The 18,430-nt window shown below is 49.7% G+C and overlaps 1 long non-coding RNA gene across 1 annotated transcript; it reads left to right on the plus strand.

Moving 5' to 3' along the window:
- Positions 1 to 11,600: 11,600 nt before the first annotated feature.
- On the plus strand, positions 11,601 to 17,084 carry LOC144172578 (uncharacterized). Its single transcript, XR_013323050.1, has 3 exons — positions 11,601 to 11,994; positions 14,090 to 14,307; positions 15,556 to 17,084. It is a non-coding gene; the product is annotated as an uncharacterized LOC144172578 (long non-coding RNA).
- The last annotated feature ends 1,346 nt before the right edge of the window (positions 17,085 to 18,430 follow it).

Raw genomic sequence — 18,430 nt, forward strand, 5'->3', positions numbered from 1 at the left:
TGTCAGTGGCAGACACCCCAAGGTTTCATGCCAGTGTGCTTACATAAAAAAAACACAACTGTAAAGAATAATTATGCCCAAGCACACACATAATAAAGCCAGCATTATGAAGGATGGCATGATGGGGCTAAAAGTAAACCAAAAGGTTTTTTTTTTTTATGGAGGTCCAAGGAAACCTAAGCACCACTTATGGGTAGTGAATGCGAAACCATGAATAGTGAACTGGACGCAGCAAAGTGCACCTTCATGTGGTTGTGTTGATATCCCAACCAGTGGGAGCTGGTGAATCGGCCATGAGCCCCTGATGGCAGCTGTCATCATCACTCGCCATTCCCATCAAGTGGGTAGTAAACACTTGAATGGGTATGTTGACATCACAGCCAAATGGAAATGGACCTCTCCCTGTATGTAAACACCGTGACGTCAAGAAGCGCACGTGCGCGACGGGTGGCGCCTGCTGGCGGCCGCGAAATGCGGCTTCGGTTGGCAGAACGCGCTTGCGCCGCCGGCCCGGCCTGGCCGCGCGGTGCCCGAAAGGAATGATGTGCCGATGGTTCGGGCCGTCGCTGGCCGCCTACATTACAGGTGGGGGTCTAGCTATCCTAGCTGCGGACGTCGCACCTTCATGTAGCTTTCTGCACCAACAACCTCCGCAACACTTTCGTATATGACGAGTGACGCTTTCGGATAATCAATGCGTGACAGCACAGCATTAACGAGTCATTCTGAAGATAGGCGCGTTTGCGACGCGTTCCAAGGATGTTTTGTTATGATGTTTTATGTTAGGACACATACCAAGGAAAGCTCATTCATTGTTGTTTTCGAGGTCCGCGTAAGCTGAGCGCGGTGCCTCAGGCAGCGTATACGCTCCCTGTTCTTGGTATCTCTGCGTCGCCCGGGGACAGTGGCTTACGAACGATTTCATGTCGAGGGGGGAAAGGAAAGGTAAAGCATGAAAAGATTAAAAAGTAAAATTAGCAGCAACGAAACAAAAATATAAAAAGCAAAAACCAAAAATTATTCAAATAAAATTATCGCGATGACGTCGTGCTCATACGTAGGTGACCGATTGCATTGTTACATTTTTCCCCAGTAAAATCGCGAAACGGCTCATCGCCATTGTGAGAGTAACATATCAGCCACATATTGCGTATAGCTTGCGACAGTGGCACTGAAATAATTATCGGTACTCATTATTTCATGATAGTTAAAGTTAGTGTCCTTGTACACCCGCTGAATTCGCCGGCGTCGGGAGGCCGCAACAAAAGAATACATTCACTGAGTCCGTTCGCTTAGGGCCAACAGATATCGAGTTTTTTCGAGACGCGTGAGCGGTCCATCTCACGCCGAAGGCATGATGCTGCATGCATGTGAGCACGGCAACCATATCAGTTTTGCCGCGTCCTTAAGGCATAATATCTTTGATCAAGGTAAAACTTTATTGCATTTACAAGCAATGAATTTTGTTCGTCTTGAACAAATCTCCCCATACGACCAGACTTGTCGTGGTCGATTTGGCGGCAGGCGGCTATCGCGGATACTTCTTCGAAACATTTATTTCGCGTAGCTAAGCAGGTCAGGCATTCATTGTATTTTAATACAGTACTCTATCTCATCAAAACATGACAATATTTCCCAGCAAGAAAGTTTCCATCTGACCCCAACCCCCGGTACTATTTCTGCTGGTGCTGCATGATAGCAGATGGTTAATAAACAGCATCATTTCATGGCAGTAATCAGCGCGGACTGCCAGTGTAGACGATATGACTGCGCTTTGAAGAACAGCAGAAGCTCGAGAATGAGAAACGTTGCCATGAGTAAGAGCGGACGATGTCGCTGCTTGTGCTGCTAGCCTCTTCGGCGCATTGCGCGCATCCACAATACCTGCCGAATTTACCTGTTTGGGGACGCGGCAAAGCCTGATCCCGCTGATTTTGCTCGCACGATTTGCTTAGCCGAGAGTACAGCAACCCACCGGCATCAGAAAACCGAACACATAAACACAAACTCCACCTTTGCGCGCGTCTAATGCAGCCTCACTGCATACGCGCCGCGCGCCGGTCCGAATGTTTTGCCAACCACCCTCCCGGCCACACCCAGCACGTGCGCTCGCCGTGACGTCACGGCCGCCGCGTGACGTACCCCGGGAGAGGTCCATTCGGTGAGGGATACTGATCGGGGTACATGCGATGGGGTACTGCCCGGCAAGGAAGGGTATTAGTTTGCAGGAGTCGCCATAGGCGTTCCTGATAGTTGGTGAGCCCTGGATAGGCGGGGGGATAATGGCGGCGGGCGAGGCGGTAATGCATGGCGATGTGTAATGCATGGCGATGTGTCGCGATAGGTGATTAGTCGGTCCCTCGCGGATTGGGCACTGTGGTAGGGAGTGACGCTAACCCCGGCACGGATAGTAAGCCCTCGTGCCACATTATGGGCTGCCTCGTTCCCTCCCAGACCAGTGTGCGCCGGGGTCCAAATGAGTTCGACAGGAGAGGTCGGGAGATTTTCGAAGAGGATTTTGGATGCCACGAGGGAAATTGACCCACGGGCGAAGTTTTGAATGGCCGTTTTCGAAGTTGTGACAAGTTTAATTGACCCACAAACTACGCAAGGCGGGCGTGGGGAGTGTACTTAGTGACAGATGGCTAAGGTTAATCGAATGTCTTTATCGAGTGGACAGGGGCCCGGCAATTTGTTTGAGCACGTTCACAATACAACTAACTTTACTGCCGTCTTGTCGAACGTCGTGTGGCTCGTTTTTAGTCGCTTAAACTTTCTCTTTGACAACGTTATTGGCAATTAACTGCAGTAACGCACCACTTGGAATTCGAAAACCGTGTGCTGGAGTAAAAAATTTACTATGTTGCAGCTATGTACACGCGAGCTAAGGCACCCCCTTCTATTAGCAATGGCTAGTGGTTATAACAAGTGGCAAGATGCCGGGTATGTAGGCATACACGCTTTACTGACCACCTGCGATAATAATTATCCTGGCAAGCTTCGCGCGTTCCCTTTAATTAATCACAAACCCAAAAAGGATGACCGCAATCTTAACTGAAAGCGTGAACTGTGACCTATCCTGTATTTTTTACAAGCTGCACTCTACGTATTTTTAATGGACGAGAAAATGAAATACGAGTTGGGTTCGTTCGAAAGATGGCCGCGTCGCAATCACAATTATGCCCTCTTGAACGAACACTTCAAGAGATTGGGCTATAGACATGATGAAAACCAGTTGAAAGACTGTGGCTCACTAGCCACTACATGGCGGCGCGTTCCTCCCGCTCCCCGTATGGTGGCTCCTCACCGTCTCAGACAAGATGGACATCCCAAAAATGGGAACTTCTAAAAGCTACCTTGTACCAGACAACTGAGTCCGCGCCTATCACCAGGGAGAAACGAAAACAGTACCTGTAATTTTCTAAAGAACCATTTCGCTACATTGTGCGCTCTACATAGTGCGAAACTTTGACAAAATCTGGACCACAAGCCTTGCATTGCAATCCTTGTCGCCCAGCAAGCTTTGGCAGGTTCTGTGTGACTTAGAGCTGCAGGCCCGTAATGAGGTGCAGGTCTCCTTTTGCTGCCATCATCAAGTGGATATCAGTTGAGGAGAAAGATGTGCGATTCCACCTGCACGATTCCTGCCCCTCGTGAGGTTCGCCTTCTGCAGCGCTGCTGATATGGAGAATCTTGAGAATAACCACCAAGAATGGGCTAGCGAGGAGCTATACCCGTGTTTTGGCTGTACCAGAGGCTGTATACGTTTACTGACAGTCCCTCAGCCAGGAGTAGGGTGCATGCGTGTTGACTAATCCGTTGTACAGCCTCATCTTGAGCCTCGTTGGCTGTGGCCACGCATCCCTAATGACGTATTTTGCTTCATCGGTGGATAGAACGATGGCGCAAACAAGCAGCTTTTAACGTACAACTGCCATTGCAGCCGCTGACTGCTACAGATTAGAACGCGCTGCAGGGCTCACCTTGGCGTTGCCATTCTCAACGGTCTCATATGCTTTGTCGGAGGCTATATATGTATACGACAGCCGTGATTACTACCCTCTGTAGTATATATGCGTTCACGTGCTTCGGCAGAACTGGACTTCCAGATCAAACAATCACGAGTCCCGTGGATACTTTAAATGGGAAGCGGTCTTTCATGGAAGCATAAACGCCTCGGGTGGCCATGGAGGAGCGCACGCCGTCCTTCGAACGGTATGGCGCCTATCGCGCAACCAGTGGGAGTTCATTGCGTCCATGCAAGATGCTCGCAGCGATGCGTTATCCGCTACCAAGCTCCGACAGGCAGTTTGACAGAGTGTAATTATTCTTGTTCTGGAGTTCGCGTGATGGCGAGGGCCACGCCAGATTCTGCCTCGGAACAGATAGATGTGGTCGTGAGGGAGATCTGATCGTCATTGGTGGTTACCATGGCCAAGGGATGGGAGGGATCGGAGCAAGGGCTGGAATCCATGTGGGAGACACTGGGATTTGTTCCGTAAATTCGTTCTTGGGCTTGGCGGCGAGCGTGGCGATAACCGGAGTGGGAAGTAAAGCGCATGTTGTATCACTGTCGCTATCCACATGCTCCAAATTATTTCCTTAAAAAAGGGCGGATCCCCCGCAGAGGTGGGAATCGATGTAATGCGAAGCTGTCGCGTACCATATGTTGAGTGCTATTGGGCTGGTGTAGTTGCTTATTATTCGAAAACGGTGATCTGTGTGGCGAGTGCGTCAAGATGTACGTCCAAAGCTTTAATCATAGAACATGATACGCGTATCTAGGACCCCCCCCCCCTTTTCCTTCCTCGAGTAGCTAACCGGGCCCCGCGGGCGCGACAAGCTGAGGCTAGCTGGCGTTGCCCGGGATAAGGTAAAACCCAGGTGAAAAGGTAAAACCCAGCGCGAGGCCAGGAAGCAGCAGCAGGCCCTCCAAACCCGGCTGAATAGCCAAAGAAAGCTTCACCTAAAAACACAGAGCATAGTCATGGGTGTTTTAGCCTGTGCGAAACTTATCTGATGAATTACCATTGCAAAATTGCCCCTTATTTTGCATTGTAACGCTTCCTTTTTTTTTAAGTGCGAATGCACTTTATAAGCGACCCCAAACCATCCACCGCCGGCGGCGGCGCCGGCGGCGGCGGCGGCGGCGGCGGCGGCGGCGGCGTCCGCAGTGCTCCTCTATATTTAAAAAAGAAACAGCATCCGGCGCCAGGTTTCGATCCGAGGACTTTGCGGCCGCAGCGCGACGCTCTACCGACCAAGCCACGGACGCGACGGTGATATCAGTGTTAGTGACGCGCCTTATATCTTTAACGCATTCAAACTACGTCGTCAGCGGCGTGCGTTGGCGACTCAGCGGCGTTATAGCGGCTTGATAACTGCGTGGTGTACACGTGATACTACAAACCCGATGGAAGAGATGGAAGAGAAGGCAGCGAGGCGGTGGGCTGCGGGGGCCGAGCGCAAGCGCCGCAAGCGGGCCGACAACCGTGCATTCGCACTTTCACATTCTCCCCCTCGGGGAAATGCGGGGGAATTTTTTTCTTTCTTTTTTTAAAGACGATAGTCTTTTATGCAGAAATGCATTATAGTCGGGGGTTGTCGTGCGTCCCTTGGCCGGCGTCCGCAGCGCGTCTGATGATGATTGTGGCATGATGCCCCTAGGGGTTGGCCAACCAAACCATCCATCACGAGATAGCTTCGCGTTCAACCACCATCGTCATCTTCCCGTAGGGGAACCGCTGAAGAAGAAGAAGGAGAAGAAGACAAAGCTGCGAAGAGGAGGGCTGCGTGAGTTTTGGCTACCGTTATCCTCCTCGGCCGGCGCATCTTCCCGATCTGAACCCGGTCTAAGAGCGGCTCATCGCGCCTCGACTCCCCTTCATGAGCATCAGGCGGCTGTCTCGAGGCAACGGGCAGTTTGGAATCAAGGGACAGGCGGTGAACGTGCCCATCGACGTATCGAAGGTTGTGCGGTGCCTTCCTCGCATGGTACCCGAGGACGTTGCGTTCGACGTTCGCATTTCTGCATCCTTACCATCCCCCTCGGGGAGGTGCGGGGGAATTTTTCTTGGGCTACTTAAACCCAGAAATTTTGGTCTGTCTGTATGTCTGTCTGTCTGTCTGTCCGTCTGTCTGTCTGTGACTCGATTCAGCCACCCGGCCAAAGTAAAACAATGCCTGCGCAATAGTCTTATATAGTCACAGCTAAATGTGCCCGTCTAAGTCCGGTGTAATGTTCATACTTGTCAATATTGTTGAAGAACAACAAGTCATTACGCATATATAAGACAACAAATTAATACAGAAGTGATATTTGCAGCGTTCCTTTATAAAAAATCGTACATGTTTGATTTTGGCGAGATTAAATACTTCATCAACTGAAGAAAAAATATCCCTCCGCCATCGCCTGCTGTCGCCCGCGCCGTATAGCTTCAGGCGGCATTTGAAAAAATCAAGTGGCAACAGTTACGAAAGGTTCCACTAGATAGGTTCCACGTTCTGCTTGCAACGCACGTGGAGTAGGGAAACGCGGTTCTATAATCGTTGAAGTAGGGCGTGTCCATTCACGCGCGTCTTCGCCGTACGACAGCGTTGGCATCGAGACACCCGTTTTGGAGCAGTGGAACGCGGGAAATTTAAAATGATTTAAGCAAACCTTTGGAGTCTTTACCTTAGGAGGAGCGGGACGCAAGAGGAACAACATGAGAGCTGAGCGGTAAAGCGAAGGGAGGCATTTACTTGGCAAAAGTCGATAAAGACTATCGTCTTTTGACGACATTTGCAACGAAAGGAGCAGATACGCGGCCAATTTTTTTCTTCTTTGCAGTGATTTCACCGCTTTAGCAACTAGGAAATAGAAGGCCCACAGAGCTACGGCCACCGTTACGATTTTGTTTCGCGGTCTACCTTTTGAGCTATTGAGCCTTTATTGCATAAATAATCTTGCCAACGTGACAGTTGGGCTGGTGTTTTCACTTTGCTGTGCTTGTTATTTTTGTTAGAACTTACTTATTAGTTATTGATCTTTCCTCCGCGCTAGCCTCCTGTTTTGTCAGTAGAATCGGCAGTAGGGCTAGCTGGTTCTTGTATATTGTTAAACAGCCCCTGAAGTCCTGGACCATGTCAAGGTGAGGTCATCGTATGGGATTAAGCGCCGTCGTGTGTCTCCTTTCTGTCGCCCTCGTCTTCAAGCGCTGCTCACCGATGTCCCATTCGGTATGCACTGAGCACTGTCGTAACACCGCAATAGTACGTGCAATGCAATAGCTTTCAATCGGTTACTTCCGGGCAAACACATCTGAAAACACCTTCCGTAACTCGCCGTCAGCGTTGCGATAATTTTATCTAGTCCTATCTCTTGCACCCACAATACAGATTCATATATATATATATATATACGTTTTTAATATCGTGACGAGAAAGAAAAGAGAAAATTGTCGCGTAGCCACATGATGACGAGCAGGTACACTGGGGTTTGTCCCAATTCAGGGCCTCGCAATACTAGTCCTGAGAGAGGTCCTCGCCGAAGTACACGACGTCCGGCTCCGTGACCGCCATCTCCCCGCTTGCTTCCATGTCTTCTTGCGGCACTTAAAACACTATGGGATAATCTCGTTGAAGATGTCCTTCTTGATCCCGCTATGGCCAGACCTGGTAGTGACATCTGGTGCAAGATGCTGTTGCAAAGGGCCCGTGACATGTGATGACGTTGTGGATTCCGCAGGTTTCTTCTAGGGTATCGATGTACTGCGTGTAGTTTCTGAGAATTTTGTTGTCTTCTAGCACCTTTATGAACCTGTTAAATGACGGACGGCTGGAAGTGACCGGGGTAGATTTCCTTGACAAACTTGAAGAACGGTCGGAGGTCCTTGCGAAAGAAATGTATGTCGAACATAGCCGGTGGGTCTGGTGGTGTTGGGGGTCCTTGCGAAAGAAGCGGATGTCGAGCATAGCCTGTGGATCTTGCGGTGGTGGGAGTCCTTGCGAAAGTAATGGATGTCGAACATAGCCTGTGGATCTTGCGGTGGTGGGAGTCCTTGCGAAAGTAATGGATGGAGAACATAGCCTGTGGATCTGGCGGTGTTGGGGGTCCTTGCGAAAGAAGTGGATGTCGAACGTAGCCTGTGGATCTGGCGGTGTTGCGAGTCCTTGGGAAAGAAATGGATGTCGAACATAGCCTGTGGATCTGGCGGTGTTGGGTGTCCTTGCGAAAGAAATGGATGTCGAACATAGCCTGTGGATCTGGCGGTGTTGGGGGTCTTTGCGAAAGAAGTGAATGTCGAACGTAGCCTGTGGATCTGGCGGTGTTGGGAGTCCTTGGGAAAGAAATGGATGTCGAACATAGCCTGTGGATCTGGCGGTGTTGGGGGTCCTTGGGAAAGAAATGGATGTCGAACGTAGCCTGTGGATCTGGCGGTGTTGGGGGTCCTTGGGAAAGAAATGGATGTCGAACGTAGCCTGTGGATCTGGCGGTGGTGGGAGTCCTTGCGAAAGAAATGGATGTCGAACATAGCCTGTGGATCTGGCGGTGGTGGGGGTCCTTGCGAAAGAAGTGGATGTCGAACGTAGCCTGTGGATCTGGCGGTGTTGGGAGTTCTTGGGAAAGAAATGGATGTCGAACATAGCCTGTGGATCTGGCGGTGTTGGAAAGTCTTCTCATCAGGCATGGGTAAATTGAAATTCGGGAACAGATTATGTGGGACTCCGCACAGACGGAAATTCCAGGGCCAGTGAGCGCAAGGACTCGCCGCACAAGAGCGAAGCAGCTGGACCACATCGTCTAAGGTGTTGACGTGCGCCATCTTGATGCACCGAAGGGGCTGCACCTTATTGATCATGCTGACCAGTAGCTTCAGCATGCTCAGCCGGTCCAGGTGCGAGGGAATCGCCGCTCCGTCCGGCAACACGAGTTCGGGCAGGTCTCGGGGGTCAGCGCCCGCATTCATCTGGCGTTCCTCCCATGTTACGTCCCGTTCACTGATGGGCTGGCGCTCCGACTCAGCCATAGTATGATGTGATGATGATGATGATGATGATGATGCCCTAGATGTTTTTAGCTCGAACCCAGGGGAAATTGGTCTGGGCTAAATCATTGTGTACTCCGATTGGACCTTAAAATAGTAGTTGAAACATTTATCGAGCCAGTGATGAGATTAAAAAGGAAATGAACGAATGAGAAGGCGTTGTCTTCTACTCGTCTTCCTCCCTCTTCCTCAGTCATCGGCCAGAAGTCTTTTAATTCTGGCGGCGGCCTCGGCCATCCGAACGACCTGAAAGTTGCACTTCCGGGTCGGCGATGATCCCAGCCGTCTCCTATTGCTCCATGCTCGTTACAGTAAAATAGTTGCTACTAGCAAAATTGTTGCATCATTTTGATTCGGTCTTTTGGGGCACCACCGTAACATGTGGTGGAGGTCCGCCCGTCCTGCGCATGGCTTACAATCTCCCGAGTATATGACAGGCTAGCAGCGAAAGTAAACCTCGTGTTTCGAAACGTGTTCGTCTGTAACTGCCTCCATGATACCGATTCTCTTTTTAGTAATGCTGCGGTGCGCGGCGCAATACTTCCGTATGGCCAATCTGTAATGATCTATGATTTCGCTGCATGACAGCATGCGATCTCTTTCCGATCTGACGAGGTGAGGTGAGGTGTGGTTGACGTCTGCCTGGTCGAGTAAACCTCGGGGGCGTCGTGGGCCCTCTCATTTCCTGTCACACCCGAGTGTGCTAGTCTCTCCGTTATTTGAATGTTTCGTACTTGTTCGCTCTAGCGCGTATGCTAGTGGCTGGAGGCACTCTCTACCTTTTGAAGAATTTATGACTGCCGATTTCGAGTCGCGAACAATTATTTTTGCTTTGGTGTTGGATATGGCCATAGCAATGGCCACCGCCTGACCTTCCGTAGGCCACATTGTAGTGAATGATGCGGTTGTTGCTACCGTTCATGGCGTCGCGGGCACAATATTCGTCTGCGTGAACGCAGATCACGTCCTCTGATGGTTCAAATAGTTTGTCTAGCGCGCATGCTCTTTCCGGTCTGCGGTCGACGTTATGCATAGAATTCACGTTTTTTAGATGCAACGCATCTCTTTAACTCGCCTTGTCCCGCGTTGTCGCGGCGTAGTCCGCATCCCTCCCCCATTCTCCTCGCCACGGCAGCTGCGCGCTCCGCCGCTCTCACCGCAGCGCCATCTGTGCGTCAGCGCGGTCAGCGCGCAGCTTGCGCTCGGCTGCGCACGCTCCCGTCGCCGTGCCAGCTGTGCGTTAGCGCGCAGCTTGCGCTCGGTTAAAAATTTACACCATCTTCCCGCGAGGGTAACCATGGGTTAGATGCGACGCATCGGGGGTGAACATGCTGCGTAAATAGGATACACAACAACAGCAGTCCACACGCTGACATCGCTAACATAGCGGAAACGCAACGGCAACCCCCGATGCATCGCATCTACCCCATGGTTCCCCTCGCGGGAAGATGGTGTAAATTTTTTTTGAGTGGGGGAACACAGAGGTGCGCTCTGCATTCTGGAGATCTCCTCTTTTGGGCCCGTCAGCTGCTTGGTGAGGTTTGGAATCCTTCTCTTATGTGCGGCGGTCAACTTGGGAGCGCTCTTCTCATATTTGTCCGGCGCCTGTGGTTCCTTTGTTGCAGCTGCTTGTATCTTCATGTCTTTCTTAATCTTTTGCTTGGTCTCCTATATACTGAGCGCCTGTCCCCAGGACGCGTGTGCTGTTGTTGCAGGTCTTCGTTGCGTGGTTGGCTTTCATGTCCTTCTGGTCGGTCCTCTGTATCGGGGTTCTTGTCGTGTCGTTCGTCTTGCCCAAATTTTAGGTCTGATTTCTTCCACTTCGTTCCTACACAGTCGAGGCGGGATGTGCTGGGTTCTTGTTCTAGTAGGCAGGCTTCATTGAAGCACCGAGCACGCCAGCGTTGCACGGCTGAGTGCGTGCGCACGTGGGCGACGGCCGGGGTGCGGCACTCGGACTAGGAGCGGTTTGCGGCGTGTTCTTCTTTCTTCCGAAAACCGCCGAAAAAGCTTCTAGATTTTAAAATATTGCGTTGGACGTGATCCTGAGGTTCTCTTGAGGTCGTCAACCCATATTTTTCGGGTGGAAAGGTGATGTTTTGCTCGATTATAGCGGATTCGTCGGGAGCACACGAGCAGATGATCAGAGGCGTCAACCTGGACTGGGCGCAGCTGACAACAACGCACATAGGTTAAGAAAACAGAAGTCATAGTTGGTGGCAATATTAGTTTTACTAGATTTATCGAGAATGGACGCAAGTGCATGAACGGTAGAAACAACTTGAGTGGTGGTCGAGAAGCCTTTACGAAAGCCATGTCGAACCGTGTTGTGCCACATTCTTTCTCATTTAAAGTTTTTTGCCTGTTTACCCTCCGAAGGCACTTGAGCGGCGGTGTCGTTTTCGTTCTCTCAGCCTTTTCTACCTCATTTTCTTTGTTTTCTTGCTCTCCGGGGGTGCGTGAGGGGTAGTGTCGCCTTTATTCTGTTCACTTCGACCTGATATCTGCTTCCACCTCCTTTGTACACCCCGAAGCCCCAGAAAAACCCGACCAACGAGGGGTTGACAGCTTCGATGTGATAAACATAACCTTGTATAGGAGGAGTTCCTAAAGCTCGCCATTATCATCATCGTCGTCGTCGTCGTCGTTTTTGCGTGGCGCTGGCGCCTGGCGTCTCGTGATTTCTCATCGAATCGGCGAATCCGGAAAGCCTCAGTTCGGTGTCATCCACACAACCGCGATTACGTAGCATTCACACCCGTAGTTCGTTGCATGAAGGGTGGCCTTTCTTCGTTTAATTGGGCTCTTCTACAAACCGCCTGTCCTGCCAAAGCACCGCCTGCTGCTTGTCGGCGTTGTTCCCAGGAATGCTGGAAGGAGGCGAAGCGAGGGCTGCGCCAACCGTGGATCCCCGCGGCGAACATGTCTCACCACGCTGCCTGGACAAAGGCCGTTCCGTGCCCAGGTAAGTGGGTTCGATGCCCATTTTTTCAGCCACCAGAAGCAAAGTATTCAGCACCCCAATATTCGTAACACAACCCATGGTTTGGATTTTCAAGTAGCCGAGACGTGATGACCTCTGCGTTGGCATAGGTTTGAGAAACTCGAGGGCAGGCCTGGAAAGGGAAACGTTAGCAATCGGCGTGCCCTGTTTGTGTTTTATGAGCTGACGGCTTGAAGTTTTACTAGCTGACTTGAGCAGCAAATCCGGGATTTCACCCATAATCAGCTCCGCTAGGTTTTATCGCGCGGCTACAAATATGTCCGTGCACGCCCAACTACTTACATCGGTAGGTCGAGTAGCTGTTGTGACCGACGTCATCGCGATAAGGGGTCTACTGCGCGTCGCCTTTTCATGGGATCATAGAAGGAACGTGACTGTTGGGACTGAATATATTTCGATCCTGTACAGTACTCGAGGCCAGTGGCGTAGTCAGAAATATTTTTAGGGGGTGTTATACGCCGCTCGTAAAAAAGGGATATAAAGATCCTGCGCCGAAACGGTTTTCGTCATTTGTAGGCTTTAACAAACTGACAGCCTTATTTTCTTTTACATTACGGTATATCATTTCGGTGTGTCAGTAGGACTGGCAAAAAAAAAATACAGGACGAAAGGAAGGCGGAGGGAGCCTGGGGTGCGGTGCTTAGAAAATTTCGGCGGGGCTCTGACACCCAAACATTTCACTAACCACCAAGGGCGTTTCCAGGGGGTGTTTTGGTGTCAGAACATCCCCTGGTATTTTATGAGTGGCGCATCCCACCCCCTCCTTTCGGCTTTTTTCCGCCCGCGGTTTTTACCCACTTCATTTAAAATTTCAATGTAAAAACTACCTACGATAAGAAAATGAAAATACGTTATTGCTTGCGCAGAGACTACCATTTTTAATTTTTTTTATGGGCGGAGTATAACACCCCCCGTAAAATATTTCTGGCTACGCCACTACTAACTATGCGCCCCTGCACGGGCCTTATCCTTGGTCTTCGCGCAATCATTGCCTGCCAGCCGCCACCCTCAAACTCATATCCACTCGAGGCAAGCGTGCCAATGCCTGTTTCCCCTTTTGGCGCGCACTTGGAGAAAAATGTGACAGCTGCTATCTTTTTGCAGCGAAGCTCTCAATGGCTAGCATTCCGTGTATTTTCTACCACGCGAGCAAATACGCATTGCGGTAAAGCCACCTCTATTGCGAATGTTCAACAGAAAACGAATGTATACTAGCTCGTTTTGTTAAAACTTTTCCAAAACAATTATATGACAACTGGCTGCAAAGGCGAGGCTATCATTCTGTGTTTAATTTATATGTCATAACACGGTTCAAAGTAAAGCTGTACATATTAGATAATTACTGCTTGCTGCTGTGAATGCATGGGCATCTACGAGAGGAGTTTGTTTTCAAGACCCGCCGCGGTGGCTCAGTGGCTAAGGCGTTGCGCTGCTGAGCACGAGGTCGCGGGTTCGATTCCCGGCCGCGGCGGCCGCTTTTCTGATGGAGGCGAAAAGCAAAAACGCCCGTGTGTGCGAGATTTCGGCACACGTTAAAGATCCCCAGGTGGTCAAAATTAATCCGGAGCCCTCCACTACGGCGCGCCTCATCGCCTGCGTTGCGTCGGCGCGTTAAACCCTACAATCAATCAGTTTGTTTTCAGGCAAAGGATCCCTTATTATATCAAAACTCACCCCCCCCCCCAAAAAAAAAAAAATCAAAAAGCAAATGGCCGCTAAAACGACTTCATCATAACGCCGAGTTTAAATTCCTTTTCACAATTAAGTTAAGTGAAGTTGTAGACGTTACCGTATCATCCCGTATGTTGTCAATATACGTATATGGACATCTACGGGGGAGTATGAATACAGAAAACGGCCGCAACTTTTGTTTTATTGAAACAATCCCGAAACAAAGCTCGTCACCATTGGCGGCTAAGATGAGTCGGGGCGAGCTTCATATACTTTCCTTATTAGGTAGTTCACAATAAACTTGTAAAGATGATGGAATTACCGCATAATATCAGTATACTTGGACGTCTCTCTTCCCGCTCCATTTTTTGTTGGTTCTTTTAAGGGCCTCCCATCCCTATCCACAAGACGGCCTTCTCCTCGGGTGGCGGGACGGGCACCAATCACCTCGTTCGCAGTTCCAGCCTTCCGAGCGCAGCAAGTCCGTGTCGTCTTCCCCAACAGCTGGAGCCCAGTCCAAGATGCGTGGTCTCTCGCCGCCGTCCGGAATAGCCGTGGTATCAGCAGCCAGAGCACGCCAGAATACGCCTTCCCCGAAATAGGGTACGGTTCCGCGCATCTACTATACATGTAAAATTTTGGCACTACGTGGTCTGCTTCGCCGGATAGAAAACATACCTCACGGAAAAGTGACTACTCCGGTATTTTCTGTAGACTTTGTTGATCCTCTTCGAGGCTGGAAAACGCGCTGACGTAATTGTGGACCTCACTACAAGTGTTCTGTAATCAGAGGCAGCCTCGCTAAGACGTGCGTGCGTGCACATGATGCGGTGACTTCTTGAGTTCCAATGGGTTTACTGTGCAGATGCCATCTCGCATTCGGCGCCAAATGGGGCGGGTTACTGGTACTATTTGGAGGCTTTTGGGGATGGCCATGACGTGTCAATTTGTGATCCTGTCTAGGCTATTTTCATCAGGGAAAATTTTCTTCAGTACACTAATTGTCAGAACTAGTGCTAGCGAATTTGCGTTGGCCATGATTGTTTGGCACGGGTATAATTTCTCCAATGTATAGAGAGTGCACTCGTGTATGTGATCGTCAAACTTATGGTCATGGCAGGTTGAGGCGGAATCTCTTCTTGAGCCGAGTTCGCGTCACTGTTGAAAACAAACTGCCTAGATTTCGACTGAAGCTAGCTAAGCGGTTTCGAGTCACGAGTAGGCGACTTTATAGGAAAAAAATGGCAGTAAGAAAAATAAACGGCGTAGAGGGGCTCACTTCAAATGAAGGCCAGGTAGCAGCGTTTGATTAGGCGTCGTGGCTTCAAGCAAGTCCGATGGTGTGGCTTCTCTCGGTTATTCGGCTACCTTCAAGGGTGTCCTGCCTAGCTTTCTAACATATATCCTATCATTTAGGGTCCCCAAGCAATGTCGCTGGTGATAGTCGTGTATTGTTGTCCGTGTAACTCCTCAAGGAAGCGCCAGAGGTTGGACTGAGAGCCCTGTCCTTGAGCTTAGAACTTCCTGGCGGCGAGATTCTGCGGAATAGGTCGGTTTAAATATTTTTTGCAACGATTTTGTGTGGGAATTGAAAATATACAGTCAAGCGGGGCTTCTCGGTCTCCTAGTAAAATTATTACAAAAACAATTGCACGTTCTAGTTATGGTCGGGCTTTATTTGAGATGATGTTATAATAAATTTAGCCAGCTTGAACGTGAGCTCGGCACAACATAGTCACGTGGAGGGACGAAGCACTGTTTAAATTGAGCTTTGGCAGCCAGGTATTACTTACTTACGGTCTCCAACATTTTTGTGAGTTAATACATGACTTGCTTAATTATACCTCGCAGCGTCCATCGGGAGAATCACCGCGGGCGCCTCTATGATCCGGTGGACAGCCCTTGCCCATTCATTGATTCCGCTGTTCCGGATACAGTGCAGCCGTTGAACCCTCGGCTGTGTGGAAGATCTAATGTGATCTGATGACATCGTTGTTCTTTATTTTGAGTAAATACGCAATGCCATGGTATATTTTGTTGCTTGCAAATATCTTTGTCTATATTTCATAAAATATTCCAGCGGAATTAAGTATTTTTAAGAAATATTTTGTTCGAAAATCGATTAAATAGGCATTGAAATATTAATTTTCTCAAGTTTTTGTTACCAGCATTGCAGACAAACACCAAAACCTGGTGTAGACCTACACCAGGACAGTTCGGGAAATTTCGAAAGACAGCGGTATCTTGGGAAATTATCGCAAAAGGTGGAAATCTTTTCCTGACCGGTCAAACCGGCCCGAAGAAATCAAGTGGAAAACTGATATTAAAACAAGGACATTGCAATAATAAGTGACCGCTCATTGAACAATTCAGAAAGTCAATGGAATTCGGAATTGAGAACTAGATCTGGTAGCAGGAAAACATCAGCTCTTCCTAAAGAAAGTTGAGCTTTCTGTCAAAAAAATGAAGGGAGCTCACACTAACGCGGAAGACTTGAAGGTAGTAAAAAGCTTTATGCAACATTCACGACCGTCACGAAAGAAGTCGACGACTGCAGCTGATGTGCCTCGTCGCTGCCGCAGCGACCTTTACACCATCATTGTTGGTATACGTGCGAGCTTCATTCAGTTTTTTGGAAGGGGTTATCATTGGACATACCTTGGATTAGCGTACGCTATGACGTGTCCTTCTCGTTCCGAGAAAGTTTTGCGCGATTACGGTGAACTCTGGAGTCTTTCTCCTTCCAAGCAAGTGTTGCCACGATTACGGCGAATACTGGAGCTCTTTTTTATTGGCCAAGATTGTATGTATTGTATGTGCTGTATCGTATCAAGATTGTATTGTATGTGCTGTATCGCCCCTCCTGCTTGGGCCCAAACTGGGCCTGCAGTATGTACTAAATAAATAAAAATAAATAAAGATTGGCCAATAAAAAAGAGCTCCAGTATTCGCCGTGATCCTTAGGGCCAATGTCCCTAAGTGGGTGTGCTTGGCTGTCGAACGTGCGCCGCGGAGTCGTTGGGGGGTCGCTGCAATCTTGGCCAATCTCCCTAAGCGGGTATGCTACAGACATGCGCCGGAGACTCCGGGCGGTCGTCGCGAGGCACGCACGCACTATCGCTCGGCATTTTCGTGGTTTTGCTAACTGCCGGGCGGTTGCCGCAAGGCCCGCGCTCACGTGCGCGCGCTCGGCAATTTCTTGGTATTTTTGACCGCATATTGTAGAGGCTTTGCATTTTTTCCGTCACAATGAAGACTGTGTAAGCCACCCATTCTTCCCATTGTCAGATAAGGAGATATCATTGCTGTCCTCGTGCGTATAATTACTGAGAGTGAACGCGCTTTCATGTGTACGCCTTCGAATTTTTTCTCGCATTCTTTTGCGCAGCGCTGTGGGGTATAAACATTATTTCGATTAAAGTTTCAGTGGTTAGAAGCGCCTGTCCGTGTTTGCTTTCTTTACCCCATTTGTGTGCGATATTTATCAGGATGGATCAATTCCAACTGGGCCGCTTCGCAGCTGGACCGAAGGAAGGCATTTCATCGGGTGGAACACAATTGTCTTTTTTATCTCCTCCAACACGGTGACATCGGTGACATAATGATCGAGTGGATCAAAAGTTGATACGTGAACATTTCTACCAGCGTTGCAATATATGGGCAGATGGGCATGCCCATAGATCTCCGTAGATATGCCTGCCAAGGCTGCCTTCCGTCACTCATCGTATTCCCACTATCTCTAGCTCCGTGTACTCGCCTAGGCGGACGATATGACCTTCATTTGCACACAAAGATCCCAAGTGGACGAGGTAACTAGGCTAGCGAACAAGTTCTGCCGCTTTTCTGGAACAGATCTCGAGCTATACCTACTCGAGTCAAGGGGATCCTGGTTGGGGGAATGAGCTTCCAAACACAGCCACTTATTTGGAGTGTCCTGGGAGGACATGTCTAGACACCTGTGTATCAACCTCAACCAAGGCGCCAGTTAACTTTCGAAGGTGGATCGGTCGCCGAAGTCGATGATCGAAGATCGAAGCGATGATCAAATGAAACGGCGACTGGCTGGCTCGTTGGCCGACGGCACGTAGCCGACGGCGGTCTGCTCCAAAAAAACTCAAAATGTACAATATATGTACACTATATTTACACTACGTATTTACAACTCTCATGGCTCGTGATCGCAAACAAGAGGCCGGGCAAGGCCCGCGTCAAGCGGGAGCTCGCCCTTATTTCTTTTCCTGTTATCTGTCCGTTCTCTCTGTCTGTCCGTCCCCAAACTCCTCGCTTTTACTACTTAAAACCTCGCCCACAAGAGGGACGTCACAAGTTGAGGGCGAGGATGGCTCATTGATTAAACTACACTAGGCCACTGATTGGCCACCGTGACAAAGATAGTTGGGGTACAATATAGCCACGTGACGTATTCAGAAACCCGGAGGTATTCAGCAAAACACAAATATAGCAAAAATAAAAGCCAACCAACGACAAGCAAACCTTTCACCGGCCATCGGTTGCCGGGCGGCTTGTCTTAAAGTATTGTCCATACCGTGCGGCCTATGATTGCTCCAGCGCCGCAAAATTCCTTTCCTTTGTAGACACGTGGAGCGCCTAACAAAGCCTGGTGGCCCACCTAATGACGCATCCCATCCGCCAAGTCGCCATGTTCAGACGCGTGACGAACTGAAACTTCGCCCAGTAACTTTGAGCAGTGCAACTGTCACAGACA

Source organism: Haemaphysalis longicornis, unplaced genomic scaffold (genome assembly GCF_048455015.1).
Source record: "Haemaphysalis longicornis isolate Haplotype H1 unplaced genomic scaffold, Haemaphysalis longicornis Haplotype H1 scaffold_1, whole genome shotgun sequence".
In the NCBI taxonomy this organism is placed as follows: domain Eukaryota; kingdom Metazoa; phylum Arthropoda; class Arachnida; order Ixodida; family Ixodidae; genus Haemaphysalis; species Haemaphysalis longicornis.